This window comes from Microtus oregoni, unplaced genomic scaffold (genome assembly GCF_018167655.1).
Source record: "Microtus oregoni isolate MIOR12 unplaced genomic scaffold, Mior012 000029F_ref0000214, whole genome shotgun sequence".
Taxonomy (NCBI): domain Eukaryota; kingdom Metazoa; phylum Chordata; class Mammalia; order Rodentia; family Cricetidae; genus Microtus; species Microtus oregoni.
The window spans coordinates 20246625-20262451 of record NW_024543088.1 but is presented as its reverse complement, the minus strand read 5'-3'; the positions used below and the strand labels follow the sequence as shown (position 1 = coordinate 20262451).

At 50.4% G+C, this 15827-nt stretch overlaps 1 protein-coding gene across 1 annotated transcript in view; it reads right to left on the bottom strand.

Annotated features, from left to right (window-relative positions):
• Positions 1 to 13974, bottom strand: part of Gnb1l (G protein subunit beta 1 like) — a 78825-nt gene extending 64851 nt beyond the window's left edge. The window contains exons 1-2 of the mRNA XM_041678363.1: positions 13835 to 13974; positions 13643 to 13715 (exon numbers count right to left, since the gene is read on the bottom strand). The gene's annotated coding sequence lies outside the window, so the exon portion shown is untranslated. The remainder of the gene's footprint in view (positions 1 to 13642; positions 13716 to 13834) is intronic.
• Between the last annotated feature and the right edge of the window lie 1853 nt (positions 13975 to 15827).

The window sequence follows — 15827 nt, the reverse complement described above, 5'->3', positions numbered from 1 at the left end:
TAATTCCAGCTCTAGGGGATCTGACGCCTTCTTCTGATTTCTGCACGTATAAGGTACACATGTGGTGCACATACATACATGTAAGCAAAACACTTGCATAGACAAAAATAAAATAATAATAATAAATAATTTAAAAAACAAACCACAAACTGGGTGGTAGTGGTGCCTGTATTTAATCCCAGTACTTGAAAGGCAGAGGTGGGCGGAACTCTGAGTTCAAGGCCAGCCTGGTCTACAGAGTGAGTTTCAGGGCAGCCAGGGCTACACAGAGAAACCCTTTCTCAAACAAAAACAAACCACAAAACACTGTTTAAGATGCACAAATGGTAAATAAGCAGAAAGAGTTGCTCACCCATAGCCATCAGGGAAATGCAAATTAAACAAGAATCGAACCAGTAAGTATCTACTGAGTGTCTAAAAGGAAGAAAAGACAGACAAAAGTAGATGCTGCCGAGAATGTGGCCCAGCTGAAACTCCGAGGTTGCTGATGAGAAGATATGTGTGAGCGCTCTAAGAAAGTGGCAATTTCTTAAATATACACACCACGTTCTACCCAGCAGTTCCATCTCTAGAGCTTTAAGAGATGAAAACTTAAGTGCAAACAAAAGTCTATATATGAATGTTTGATTTCATCATAATCTCTGCACAGAGAAAATAACCCCGAAGACTCTCCTCAGGCAAATGAATGAGTCTTCTACAGCCTGATGCTGCTGTGGTCATGGTAAGCCTCACTGGAGCAAACACTGCTGCTGCTGCTGAGGTAAAGATCTGATGGAAGCCAAGCATGGAGGTATGCACTCAAAATCCCAGCACTTGGGTGGCTGAGGGAGGAGGACTGTAAACTTCAGGCCAGTCTGGGGTACACTATCAGCCCCTGGGGTGGGAGGGAGAGGAAGAGAGGAGAGAACTGGAGAGAACTCCTGAGCAGAGTCCCTGGTGTAGCTGTCTCGCTCCCACACTGGCTACGTGTTGACTCCCTTCCTCAAGGCAACTGCAGCAGAAAGCCTGAAGAACAGCATCTCTGCCGCCGCCCAAGGTCAACACTGGCAGCGGGAGTCATGGATGACACACACTAATGATTTTAAGTGAAAACATAGGCACCTTATCTTTGTCCTCTTCCTCCCTAAAGCCATGGCCTTGGTGTGACCATGAGGGTAACAAGGGGCAAAGCACTGAGGAACATTCTCCAAGTTCTGGATGCTGCATCTCACGGCTGCCCAGTTAGCAACAGTAAGAAGCAAAGGAGACTTTCAGAGTCAGTAGGCTAAGGAGATAAGAGAGGAAATGCAATGAGAGGTCCCAGGATAGAAAAGGACAATAGGTTCAGCTCAGGAGTCTGCATTCAGTCTGGATTTCAGTCTCCAGTGGTGCTCAACTTAAGATCTCAATGAGAGAGAAGGGGACTCCCACTTCTGTGTGCGCTAAAATGCTCAGCCCCTGCTCACCTGGCCACTCTCTGGGAGACTGCCTTTAAATAAAATATATTATGTAATATATGTGGGGTCATTTTCTTGTACTTTGGTTAGTGGTATTTAGTTTGCCACTACTATACGATGAAAACTCAGTTCTTGTTTAGACATTATCTGGCTAAAAACAATATTGCTGCTGCTTTTAAGACAAGGTCTTTCTATATAGCCTTGACTGTCCTGGATTTCACTATGTAGACCAGCATGGCCTCCAACTCAGAGAGATCCTCCTGCCTCCTAAGTGCTGGATTAAGGATGTGCATCATCACGCCTGACTAGTTCTATTTTATGCGTATGGTATTTTGCCTTCATGTGTATATGTGCACCACGTGTGCGCAGTGCCCATTGAGGCCAAAAGAGGGCATTAAAACTCCCAGAACCATAACCATGAAGGTGCTGAGATCTGAACCCAGGTCTTCTTCAAGAGCAAGGGCTCTTAACCACCAAGCCATCTCCTAGCCCCAGAAGGCACTTTCTTTGGACACAAAGCAGCATGCCAGGAAAGAAAGCCAAAGTTTTTCCCTTCAGCCCATGGCATTTGTCACAGAGGGGGAAAGACTCAGAATCCAGAATCCACCAACTGGGGCAGGTCTGCAGGAACACAGCCAAGGCCATAAGCAGACACACGGGAGATGCACATAAAGGTGCAAGGGGGCTCCTCCCGCTCCTGCTTATCCAGCACCGTCCTCTCGCCCAGCACTGTCCTCCCGCTCCTGCTTATCCAGCACCGTCCTCTCGCCCAGCACTGTCCTTCCGCTCCTGCTTGCCCAGCACCATCCTCTCGCCCAGCACTGTCCTCCCGCTCCTGCTTGCCCAGCACCGTCCTCCCACCCAGAACCATCCAGGATCTGCTGAGAACAGAGTAGGCACTCGCTGAGCAACTCTGGTCTCAGCAGAGGCCTCTCTGATGGGAGAAATCACTGGCATCAAGGCCCAGAAGCTCAGAACCGGCCCCTGCTGCAGCTTTGGCCAGTGTCCTGACTGCATAGGCAGTTCTACATGCTCTCCTCCGTGGAGCTGTACTGTAGCTGCAGCTGTGGCCTTGAGCTGTCCAGCCAGACAACTGGCATGTTGCTCAGTGCTTCAGCTTAAAACTCGGCACCCAGAATTGGGCACGGCCTCTGTATTGTGAAGTGCAGTGTGACCAGCACACCAGGGATTCCACACAGTCCATCAGAAACCAGCTTCCAATACCTTCTCAAGCCTCTGAGACTGAAAGCCCACTGAGAAATATCACTTTTGTGGCCTTGGCTCTGAGCCTAAGACATGGGTGGGAGCTGCCTCCAGAGCAAGCTAGGGAGAGACCTCCAAGGCCTCTGAGGGGTGGTCTTGCCATAAATAACACCAAAAACATTTCCATCGAGGCGAGGCCGTGTGCTGCGGCAAAGTTGTGCTGTCTTACCAAGAACTCAGCATACTCCCCGGCAGGGCTCATCCCGAGACCTGGTCTCTACCTACATCAGATGCTGCAGCTCAGCCCAGGAAAGACCCCAGGAGGCTGGACATGCCCCAGCCACAGCCCTGACCATGCCCATGCAGCCCCTCCCTGCCCCAAGTGCGCGGGAAGCAGGTTTGCCGAGGTAACTCAAGATGCACAAAGAAACCATTCCTGGAATGGGGCTCCGTTCGGCGACTCAGAGTCAAAGGCGCACTTCATTGCTGCTTTCCAAATCCCAAGCATTGTCAGGGCCTTTCCCCTTTGAAGCCTCGCTGAGTGATTGAAGCGTCTACTTTCTGAGGGGCAGATAGCACTGGGCCAGTAATCTGACTCTAAGCCACGGGATAAAGGTAGTTTGTTTCCTCTCAGCCTGTCTGTCAACACCTCCTCAGTAATTAGCCCTAATTATTACAAAGGGCCAGCCTCCCATTCGGTTATTAAATCAGAAATGGTATCATGGCTGGGCATCTGTCAACGCCCCAACTGGCGACCTTCGATTCATTGAATCCTCTGTCAGTCTCCGCCTTGGGAAGTACCCAGGCAGGCAGGGAGGCAGCTGCTTCAAAGATACAGAACCCAGGAAGCATTCTGGGGCAGTAGGGAGGCAAGCAGGATGGCAGGAAGACAAGGAAAGCAGCAAAGAAGGTGGGTATGTGCAGCCCAGTGCCAATGTGGGAACTGACACCTTCCCCAAGGCTTGGAGAGCAACGCTCCAATCACTGTCTCACCTCGCTTACTCCAGGGCTGACCACTGACAGTGGCTCTTCCCACTGGAGGGCAAGTTAGCCCAGGGCTGCACTGGGACATCTCCCGTGACACCATATCCCTGAAAGCCCTGAGCAGGCATGGCGACCCCTGCAGCCTGGGCCACAGTCTTAACGTCTCTCCAGGAGAAATAGGTTGCTGCTCATTCTACAACCGAGGCTAGCACCTGGCAAAGTATTGTTCTAGCTCTGAGGTGGTGCTACCCCAGCAGGATTCATGTACCTCCACACCTCCTGGCCAACAGTACCTTCCATCACTCATCCTATCAGGTCTCATAGCCCCCTCTCAACAGGCCCCAGTGATTTGGGTGACAGAAACCATGCCCTGCTAGAGACACAGCCCATGTGACAGACCAGGGCAGTAAGCACAGCCCTCCTACCAGCCCACCATTGCTATCTCTTTTTTCCAGCAATGCCACCATCGAGTCCCTGTCAGGTACACAGCTGAGTCCTTAAAGCTAACAACCGTCAGAGTGGCAAGGCCAGGCCAGTAGAGTAGCATGGGTCTCAGGAGCTAAGTACATGAGGTGGTTTTCACCTTGCTGCTTAGCCTCTTGGTTGGAGCATATGAGGTACAGAGTACTGGTCAGCCTGCCTCTAAAGGCTCAGGCACTGACTGAGCTAAAACATAATACCTGGACAGAGCTCCTAAGCTGCAGGGCAGATAGGGTTTCTCCAAGAACGGCCAACTCAAGCTGCACCTAAGGCTATTCACTGCTTAGGAGTTGTCTAAGGAGCCTAAGGCATCAGAAAAGAAACCTGCTCTAAGGCACTTATGGGCAGGGGTGGGAACCCAGCCAGCACCAGGCCACAGCCCTTCTGTGTCTACACATAAGAAGTCTCTTTGCTCTAAAGAAAATGTGACCACCCTTTGTGCTAGAACCAGCTTTAGCCCAGTAACCAAGTCTCCTTGGAGAAAATGTTCTTAGCCATGGTGGTGGGGACAACTGTCCATCAGCACCAAATGTCTGGGCCCTTGCACTGTACAGACAGACAGCAGGAACAGAATGGGGGAAGGGGAGAAGTCAGATGTCTCTTTCCATCTGCCTGGTATGTCAACCTTGGTACAGCAGAAGAATCCGACGAATATACAAGCATCTAAGAGCCACCTACACGCCACGCTCTTAGCTTGCTGGCCTCACCCACCCACAGGGCCCTCCAGGGCTCATGCCTGCTCCAGAGAATGCGGTGGTTCAAGGAACGCTAAGGGAACTCAGGGCCATCCTAGAGCAGAGGCTCAAGAACGTTGCCCACAGACACAGTCATCCCAGGATGTGAGACACAAGTACTGAAGGTCTGGGTGAGGAGCACACCAGAGCCCACTACACTCTCCTCTCCCTGCGACCAAATGTGATTTAAAAATTAGCCAACATGAGGAACAAGATGCAGGTGGACGTTTCTCTATCATAACATCAGGACTCTTTATAAAATCAGCTGAGGACAGACCAGAGTGAAGCCAGGGAGTAGAGTCAGCAGCTGAGGCCAGACCCACTCTATGCTCCATGGAAAAGGAGAAACAGGATCCTCTGCCAGTCAGGATATAACAGGCTGCACTCTGGCATGTGTGCGCGCACACACACATACACACGCACACACACCTCAGTGGCCTCACACATGAAAAATTTATTGCTTGCTCAGATTACACAGCCATTATGGTTGTCAGATTCTCTGTCCATCACAGGCCTTGACAGAAGACCTCCCTTATCCCAGTCACACTAACAAGGAGAGTCCAGGCTTCATGTCAAAGGCAACACATGAGACTTTAGGAAAACAGAACAATGCCTTTGAACCCTCATGTAGGGAAAATTTTCTTAAATAATAAATGAAACAAGCTCATGTACAGAACAGCTAGAACAGCCTACTCAGGGTAGAAACTAGCAATTCCACACCTCGGAACTCACCCAAGACCAAGGCCCTGAGGGGCCCTGCATATAGCACAGAGGGCTGCCCAAAGCACTGTTGAAAACTACAAAATGAAAATAACATCCATCTTGGGCACTGTTCTAGGCGGAAGTACCCCAAATTCTTCAGCTGAAGTCCTTGTCCCCACTGTGTGACAGAACATGCTTATATTTGGAGAGGGTAAAGGGGTAATTTAGGTAAAATATCTTTAGGGTAGGCCTGATCTAGCATGCTTGGTATCCCAGTAGATTAGGACATGGAAACACATTCAGAGGGATGATTGGGCAAGGACACAGAGAAGATGGCCACCCACAGACCAAGGGGAGACCTTAGGAAAAACATTCTGCCTGCAACTCAGCCTTGGATTTCTCCACTCAAGGACCACGAGAGACACACTTCTGGTTTGAACATGCACACTGTAGCTTCCAGGTCCACCCTTGCTCCACAATGGCCTCCAATGTGAACAGCAGCTTACTCGGTGTAATACTGAGTAACTCACCTGTGGTGGTTTGAAGAAGAACGACCCCCACAGGCTGATATATTTAAATGCTTAGTCACCAGGGAGTGGCACTACTTGAAAGGGTTAGAAGGATTAAAAGATGTGGCCTTGGAGGAAGTGTGTCACTGGGGGTAGGCTTTGAGGCTTCAAGAGCCCATGCCAAGCTCAGAGTCTGTCTGTCTCTCTCCCTGCACCAGGATGCAGCTCTCAGTTACTTCTATAGCTACTGCTTCAGTGCCCTGTGTGCCTCCGCGCTCCCCACCATGATGAAAACAGACTAAACTGCTGAAACTCTAGTCAGCCTCCAGTGAAATGCTCTCTTTTAAAAGAGCTGCCTTGGGCCTACTGTCTCTTCACAGCAACAGAAGCGGGACTAAGACGCCACCCCACACGAGGACCTTTGTAACTCAGGTGCAGCTGTGGCTTCCTTCGGCCACATCTGTGTAGGTGGGGTGACACATATCAGCGGTGACCCATGGTTCCCCGCAGCACCACTTGACTGTGTGGTAGTATGTGCAGATGGGGGACCCGGTGGTAAGTGTCTGACGAACTGCAGGAAACAGAGCACATCTAGTCCCTTCCCTGACACAAGGATGGGCAGCAAACGAGGTGCCACTTAGGTCAGTGAGACATTTAAGTTCTAGCTGGTGCTGACAGAAGTTGTAGGAATGACAGCTTTACTTGCTCTACCCCTGCGGCTGGATCTTTAACTCTTCTAGTTTTGCTGTGCACAATGTAATGACAGACAATGACAGGGGCTTAGGCCTCAGCCAGGGCACAGTGGATATCCCAGTCAACCCTCCTGAGCTCCCAGGGAGGACGAACTATTTAATACCTAACAGGGTCAGGTGAAGAAACAAGGTGTGACCAAACTCAGGCCCACTCTCAGATCCCACACACACAATTACATATCACGACTACCCATGACATTAACACATGGGCAGTGGTCAGACATATACACGCCTGGAACCACTGGCATGGTGAAACCTAAGCATTCTGTATCCCCACCAACCGCAAGGAGCCCATCAGCCATACCCTTGGCAGTTCCGGACATGTAAACTTAAACTCGCAGAACTACTCCTGTTTTCTGAGAACTGCTCTAGTTTGCATCTCTTAAAGGCCTGGTCCCCACCTGGGCTCTGCTGGGACACAGTGGAGCTAAGTGGGGTCTTGTGGAAGGTTTCAAGTCACAGCTGTGCCCTTGAAGAGGATACTGGGTCCTCTGTCCCTTTTGCTTTTCTCATCCTGAGCATGGGGTGAATGGTTTTGCTACATGTTGCCACCATAAGCTACCAACAAGCAGTGGACTAAAACCTCCAAAATTGTCACCCCAGACCTTTCCTCTTCACAAACTGATTATCTCCGCCCTTGTTACAATAGGAAGCTAATGAGCAATTGTTTTTTCTTTTTTCTTTTCTTTTTTTTTTTTTTTTTTTTGAGGCAGGGTTTCTTTCTGTAGCCTTGGCTGTCCTAGAACTCTGTACACCTGGCTAGCCTTAAACCCAGAGATCCTTCTGCCTCTGCATCCCAAGTGCTGGGATTAAAGGTGCAAGCCACCATTGCCCAGCGCTAATGAGCATTTTTACAACCTTTAAAATGTCTTTAATTCACCTTGAATGTGTGCTGGCTCAACCAATAACAGGTATCCTGTTCCAATACTCTTCAACTAGTTATCAAACTGGTTATACTGACATTCATTTGAAACACCACCAATAATGTACTAATTTTTCAATTTATATGGCTCTAAAATGGTTTGCCTCACCATTGTTTCTCTATTCCAAAATCCAAGTGCTTCAAATGTTGCAGCTTTACAAAGAATTTCAATGTCTCAGAGGACTTTATTACCAGTATTTTCTGGCTTAAGGTTTTCCTTGAAGACAGGTCTTCTAAAAGCCTTTTGCTAGGGCCCATGGCCTATTTTTTAACGATGTCAGGATATTTCTCAGAGAGCAGCACACACTAATCAGAAGCTTGCCTGCCATCTTGTCTAGCTCCCGGGGAGTCCTCCTCTAGGCCATCAGTCTGCATGCCAGCATGGGTGAATGACCCCAGGCCCTGCACACAGGTCTAATCTGATAGCCTTCTCTCCTGAGGAGTGGATCACCTGGTGGAAGATTCTAGTTGATGTCACTGTAAACAAGCTACACTGTAACGGTCTGGAAGGCCACAGTTCAACCTTCTCTTCTACCTACAGACACTTAGGAGCAGACAAGCTGCTCCTAAGTCTAGGTACTGCAACTAAAAGGCCCTCCTTTCCTCAGGAGCAAGAGCCCAATCACAGTGGGTGGACCCCTCCTCTAAATTAGAGCAGACTAATTTCCCAGGTCACAGAGACTCTGCTCTCAAGCCTGCCGAGCAGCAGACCTTCAGACATGGGCAGACCATCACCCAAGCCTTCAAGAGATGCCGCAGGAAGATCAGGGTCAGCAGGAATGACAGCAACTTCAAGCAGAAAGGTTCACTTCAGGCCCACCAGAGGTGGGAAGGCAGATGCATTAGGGGTCAGCAAGATGGCAAGGGCCAGCAAGTAACTAGACCATCATCCCAGAGAGCCATTCCAGTCTCCACCACCAGAGCCACAGGCAGGTCCAGCCGCAGACAACTAAAGAGGGCAGACGGTCCAGCGATGGACAACCTAGAACAGAAGCCTAGGGCTACCGCAAAATCACTTCTGTGAGCAACATTCCCAGCTGTTTTGTGCATATAATGTCTGTGCTTAGAAATAATTTACAAATAAACCACCTGGACTCAAAACATCTCCTAGTAAGTTGCCAGGCAATCCAATGACCGAGTCTCACCAGATGCTTGATCATCATGGCTCTCCTACAGCAGCCAGCTGCTCTTCAGTCTATGGTTGTGTCAGCGTCCAGGAACTCTTAAGGTACACGCTGTGTCCCCATCCTCAAGTCAATCCGGCTCAAAGGAGTGTGTATGCGCAGCTCTCCCTAAAACCTCATCCTTGTGCAGAACTGGTCTTTCTTCATTCCAACCCCAGGCCTCACATTCCCATCTGCTACTGCTCTTCTCTTTACCCAGAGCTCTCTCAGAACTTAGCTCCCAAGACCACCCAACACCTGGTACTCCCTCCCCCATCTAGCTCCACCTCCTCCGATCAGACCTTTATAGCCTCATTTGGGAACCACCGCTGCACACCTGTGACACTTGGCTGGGCTCTGCTGACAGAATGGGAATAGAACTTCTGTTCACAAACAAGAACTATTAGCAGCAGTAAGTCAACTCATATTTATTGAGACGAGCAATGCTTTCAGGGACACTTATCTATGCTAAAACCTTGGCATGGAAGCTCAATCTGCCAGGAGATGCAAGTCATTTCCATCACTGAGGTTTTAAGTGTTGAAGCATCAATGTGGCAGAATACTGGTGTGTGTGTGTGTGTGTGTGTGTGTGTGTGTGTGTGTGTGTATACACTTGCAAAGCAGGGAGGGGCTTTTTTAAGCATAACCAGGTGTAGTGAGAACACTGCCATGTAAAAAAGGGAATGATTAGAGTTGAGCCTAGCGAGAGGCTCCTATCCTCCTGCATTCAAACCTTCCAACTGGTCAGGACTTCAAATAAACACACAGGAAGATGGTTCTCAGCCAAGATGTCATCTTATCCCTTAAAAGGATGAACATGGTTGCTTCTGCACTGCACATTAGAAATGAAATCCACTGAAGTGTACAATGACAGATGATTCTTTTTTAAAAAAAAGGCAGTATATGAATACAATTATTTAACCATAAACAACAACAAAACAAATCTAAGCAATATGGAACCAAAGGCACTGTTGAGTAAAATAAGCCAGGTACAGAGAGACAAATGCCACATATCTGTATGCGGAAGCTATAAAAGTTGATCTAGCAGAAGCAGAAGGCAGATATCGGTAACAGGACAGAAAAACCAGGAGGAGACATCAAGGTTAGATAACTCCACAGCACAGTGTGCACTTAAGAGTTAACAATAATGTATTTCATATACTACAAGGAACCACACGGGGAGTGTAAATATAATCCTATACAAAGAAACGATTAACGTTTAAGAAAAGAAAATGGCAATCACCAGAGTGGATCATTATATATAGCTGCATCCAATTATATTATACTCCACAGATACACCATTTGAAAAAAAATTTAGTCCTAGCACTCAGAGGGTTCTCTGTGAGTTCAAGTACATATCAAGTTCCAAGCCAGTCAAGGTTACAGAGTAAAACATTGTCTCAAAAACAAAAAACCAAACCAACCAACCAAACGATTTAAAAAGGAGCAATGGCTTCCTTTAAGCAGCCTTCTTTCTACTGTAGCCTAACATCACAGGTCACAGAGAGCAGGGAAGGGCCCAGAAACACCCTGTGGGGGCTGACTACAGGGTATTTCCTGTAGGAAGTGGCCAGGTGGAACAGCACTCCCAGGTGGGAGGTAGGACCTCAGCTAGAAGGCCAAGACAGGCCCACATTCTGGTAGGAGCAGGGCGACTTTCCAGCGGTGGGTAGGCGGAGTCATCTGTAGGCAGCACTGTGCTGGCAGTCTGGGTGCTGTGGGGCCCCTCGCTGTGCACAGCACTTTATCAGGAGGAGCACTGCTGCAGCCACTGCGGGGTACTCAGAGATACTTCCTGCTCTCTTTAGGTTTTAGAACTCTTCTGTTTTCTGAGGTTCTCAGCTCCCTGGATGACTGATTCTAGCTTCTAAGAACAGGAGTTAACGGATTTTGAAAGTACAGAGCCAAGCTTGGGTCTGTGTCCTCTGAACGGGAGGCGGCTGGCCTCACAGCACTGTAATCATGGATGCATGCAGAACCAGACTGGGTAGGGGCCCCCGGGGGCCAGGGAGCTCTCCCTGTCCAGCTGCTGCTCAGGCCAAGAACTCTGGGTATAGTTAGGCCTGAACCAAGCAGGGGTTAAAGGGAGCAGCTAAAGCAGGCCTCAGGAGAACATCCATACTAAGAGCTAGGGTCATTAAGAACCCAACTATGCAGTGTCTTACTGTGGGCAGCACTGGTGGAAGGCAGAGGACAGGAGACAGTGGCATGGTACTCAACAAAACTGTTTGGGTCTTGAATAACTTCTTTGAGATCCTGTCAGAACAATTCATAATCATCAGGCAAGGGCAGGTCCCTATTGAGGTAGGCCAGGCCTGTCAGTCAAGTATGGCTCTCACAGATACAGTTGAGACTGTCCTGATAGTGTTCAAAGTGAAAGACATACACTCTCCCAGCTGGGCCAAAAAAGCAGTCTAGCAGCCATTGACAGCCATCAAAGGTACCAGGTTGGAGCCAGGAACCCAGTGGAAGTCCATCCTGAGTGGCCAGGGGTCACAGGCCAGCATCCAGCTGGAGGTTTACTGCCAGAAGAATCATTAGCTGTACTATTCCAATCCATGGTGATGTACACACACATGGAGTTCCCACAGCAGGGTCTCTCAATCCAGGAATCCACCAAAGGGTCATGCCATGAGGTACCATCCGTCTGCTGCCAACAGCGTGCACTGGTGAAACTGGCTGCCATCTGGGTAGGATTACTAGGGCTCTGCCAATGGCACCTGTCATGAGGCATGCCAGGAGTAGAGGGAAGAAGGGCCCACTCAGAGCCTGGTGCAGACAGAAGAGGCAGGGACAACACAACGGGCCAAGAAGCAGCTGGACAGGGTGTGGCAGACTGCCATTCCAGGGAAACGCTGAGGACCAGGGGAGCTGAGCCAGTAAGAGCCGAGGGACTGTCAGATGCAGGCCATCATCCAAGGAAATCTGTCCAAAAACAAGGTGGGGAAGAGCAGGAACAAGGCCCAACCATCATCACTGAGCTGGCAGGGCGGCATCAGGCAGAAAACTCCCAGGGACCTGATTAGCTGCTCAGAGTAGAAGGAGGGGCCCCGGGGCTGGCCTGCGAGGGTGAACGAAACAACAAATGCTGCCTGTGACTTTAAAGGTGCAGTGATAGACACTGTCAACTCTAGAAGGGGCCACATCAGACCATCAGGGAATATTAGTGCAATGACAGTAGCAACTGTCATTTGTGTGTATTACAGTACCACTTGTGCTGAACGCTGACCACCTACTACCCACTATTATCATAGCTACGAAAGAGTGCCCAAGTGATTTGTGTGCAGCCACACACCAGTTAGTAAATGGCAGAGAGGAGAACCTGGCCGTAGAGACAAACTTAACCACAAATCATTTCACAGCCTATGGACTACCCTTTAGAGTGGAATGAGTGGGCTCCTGGCTGCTGGAACATTATAAACCGCTAAGAACGGAGCATGCCAAAACATCCTTGCACACCCAGCACCACACACACCTGACAAAAACAGGCTACCTTGCTTGGACTGTTTCGTCCTGCTCCCAGGATTCCAGAGACCACCTGCAGGCAAATCTACCCAATTCTAAGCACACCTCCCTCACCCTCATCCCAGTCAAGAACCTGGCACTACAATCCCCACAGGTCAAACTCTGCAATTCCAATTTGGAGTTTCTTCCTGTTACCACCAGCACCTGGCCAGAGCTCCCTTTGATGGTTGGACCCACCCTTATTCCAAGTTGTGGTCACAAGACCACACAAGGACAGAGGACAAGGAGCCCTCCTCTGGGGCTCTCACACTGCTCCAGTCTCTCTGAAGAGGGAAATCCACCACCTGGGACCTCTCTCAACTCTTTGCTTCATCCCTGCACACACAGCCCAGCTCTCCACAAGCTCTCCAGGACCACCGAGTCCAGCATGTATCTTCACACCTGGCTTTCCATGTGTTTACCCCCGACCCAGTCACTTTCTCCAGAAAGGTACAGCAAGGTTGATCTTGGTGCCAGCACCTCCCAAGGGGCTTGCAACACTTGGCTGCCAGTACTGCCAGCACCTACCTCTAGCACCCAAGCATTCTGGACCATCCCATGCAGACCCCTGACTCACACCTCAAAGTCCAGCCCTTGACCTGGGATTCTTATCAAAATCACCAGCCAGATCCAGTCTCTCAGTGAGTTCTCAAGAAGTAATGCCCAAAAATCAGGTCCCAGTCCCGTGTTAGGCTGCCCACAAACACCATTTCGCATGCCCAGAAGCCAGTGTGCCACCCAGACCTCCTGCCCCAACTATGAACCTTAGATGTTGTCTGCCCACTCATCTTGGTGCCTGAGTGCCTCTGGCAACCTAGGAGAGAGGCGCCCCCACCCTTGCACAGACATCAATTCCTGCTTTCAGTTAGGTCTTCCTAACCCTGAGCCAGTCACTCACTTGCTGAGCTCAAGATCCCCCGCACAGCCCTTGCCTAGCAGTCTGTGGAACTCTCTCTCTTCTCTCCATCAACCCTGCCTGGCAGAAGGTAATCTCGCTCCTCTTCCTGGACTGGACAGCAATCTACTAGAAGACTGAGGGCCGCGGCGCGTGGGAATCTTTCTCCGCAAGCTGGGCAGCACCTGACAACACTGGCTGAGTTCTTTGCTCCAAGACCTGGGAAACCCGAGAACACAACTTGTCCAAAGCCAAAATGTGAATGGAGGCTAGACTACCTGCACCGCCCACCTGCCCGCCAGCAACCGCCTTGCAGGGCATCCAGCTCACAAGCTCCGGGTCAAGGAAGCCCACCTACCTGAGACCGCCAGGGTCAGAGGATCTGCACCGGCCAGAGCGGCGTGCTTCCGGGGCCAAGATCCCACAGCCACCTGCAAAGTGAAGAGCGAGAAGAGCCTGAGAGAGAACAGGGGAGCAGGGCGTGAGTCCTCGGGACAGAGCCCACACTTCAGCCCGCCGCCCCACTTCGCGCTGACCCAGCCCCACTAACCCGGTTGCCGAGATCGTAGCCTGCCGCAGCCGGCTCCAAGGATTCCGCTGAGTGCCTCGTCAGCCACGCCCCCCTCCGGCGTGCACACAGCCACCCCGGACGCGCCCACTCTGGAATCCCGCACGCCTCACGCTCGCCTTTCCGCGGGACTGCGCGCGCACGCAAGGCTCGCCGCGCCTGCGCCGTGAACCGCGAGGCCTCTCCCTAGCAGACGTCCGACCGTGCCAGCGTGACGGCGCGGCGCGGGGGGTGATGGGAGCGCGCGCTTGGTACCACGCCCCCAGGAGCAGAGGCGGGGCTGCTGCGTTCGCAGTCTTTGCTGTCAGCTGGAGGCTTGCTCTGCGCCAGCGTGGGTTGCGAGGGCTCCGGTACTGAGTGGCTTCTGAGCCTGCAGACCTGGGGAGCGCATCTTCTGAGTGGCAGGTCTACACAGTACCTCTCATCGCCTGGTGCCCATGCTCAGAGCCTGAGAAGGCTCGTGTCTGCATTTTTCCACCCCAGCCGCGAGAGGCAGAGCATGCTGGCAGCACATCCCTCCGCTTGGAATCATAGCAGCTGCAGGCTGTGTGACAAGCAAGCAAGGCCTGTGACTTTCCTCGTCTCGTGGGTGTGTGTCTGAACCTAGAGAGGACGGTGAGGGCTGGCTGCCAACGCCTCTTGGACAGGGCAGTGCCTAGCCTAGTGTGCTGCCCAACGTTGGGGAGCCCAGTCGGCACCCAGACATTTTAGAAAGACCGGGAGATGAGCTTTTGTGCCCCTCGTATGCATATGAGGGTTTGTCCCTCTTGCTCCTTTGTGTACTCGTGATACCATCCCACAACCCAGACACATGTATTTAGATGGTCCACCGACCAGTCCTTGGACGGGACTGGAAGGCTCTGCTACGCGGTAATACTTCTGTAAGCAAGCACATGCATAACACACCAGCTCCCTGTCTGCCCTGCTCTGGTGACTCCTTTCCTGAAAGATCTCTGAAATGTTATCTGCGTTTACACCCAAACTCACTTGCTTTGATCCCTGAAACGGGAATCAAAGATCACATTGTACCTTCCAAGGGTCTGTGGGGCTTTCAGTAGCCTGAGCCAAAAATAATAAAAGTGGCACCCAACCAGGAAACACCTCCTTGAAGTGTGAATGAAATTTGGGTTTTTTTTTTTTTTTCGGTTGTATCTTTCCTAATTGACCTGATAATTTAAACTTCCTCCCTTAAGGGAGGGGTTGTTTCTGTGAATTCCGATCACCCTCAGGCCCCAAGCAGCTGGAGCTAACTCGGTACTTAACAACAGAGTGAGCAGCAGGCTTGTACAAAAGACCACACAACCAAGCCCCTCCTACATAGGCCTTTTTCCAAACTGCCTTTTAGTTTTATGTTAGGGCATCACTTCAAATGTGCATGACAAGGTGTATCACGGTAACCACAGCAGTAGTATTACTATTCACAGGGCAGTGCAGTCATCATCACCGTTCCCAGAGCCATCTCACACACTAGAAACTCTGTTAAACAGAGTCCTCATCTCCGAACCCTGAGTGCCCACCTGAGTCTGAACTTGCCTGTGTACCCCACACATTGGGTGCTCACACAATGTCCATCTGTGAATGTATTTCATTTAGTATGTTTTCAAGGTTCATGGATGTCATAGTACACATCTAAATCGCCTTCCTTTTCAGTGTTGACTGAGGGACTAGGGAGCTGGCTCAGATATTAAGACACTAACTGTTCTTATATAGGACCTCGGTTTGTTTACTAGCACCCACATTATGGCTCACAACCATCCCTAACTCCAGTTCCAGGGTATCTGACGACCTTTCCTAGTTTCTTCGGCACCAGGCACATACATGGCTCACATACATATATGCAGGCAACACTCTTACATATGAAAATAAACTATTTTTTAATTAACTTTAATCCCAGCATTCAGGAGGCAGAGACAGGTAGATCTCTGTGAGTTTCAGGCTAGCCTGGTCTATATAGTCAGACCCTATCTCAAAAACA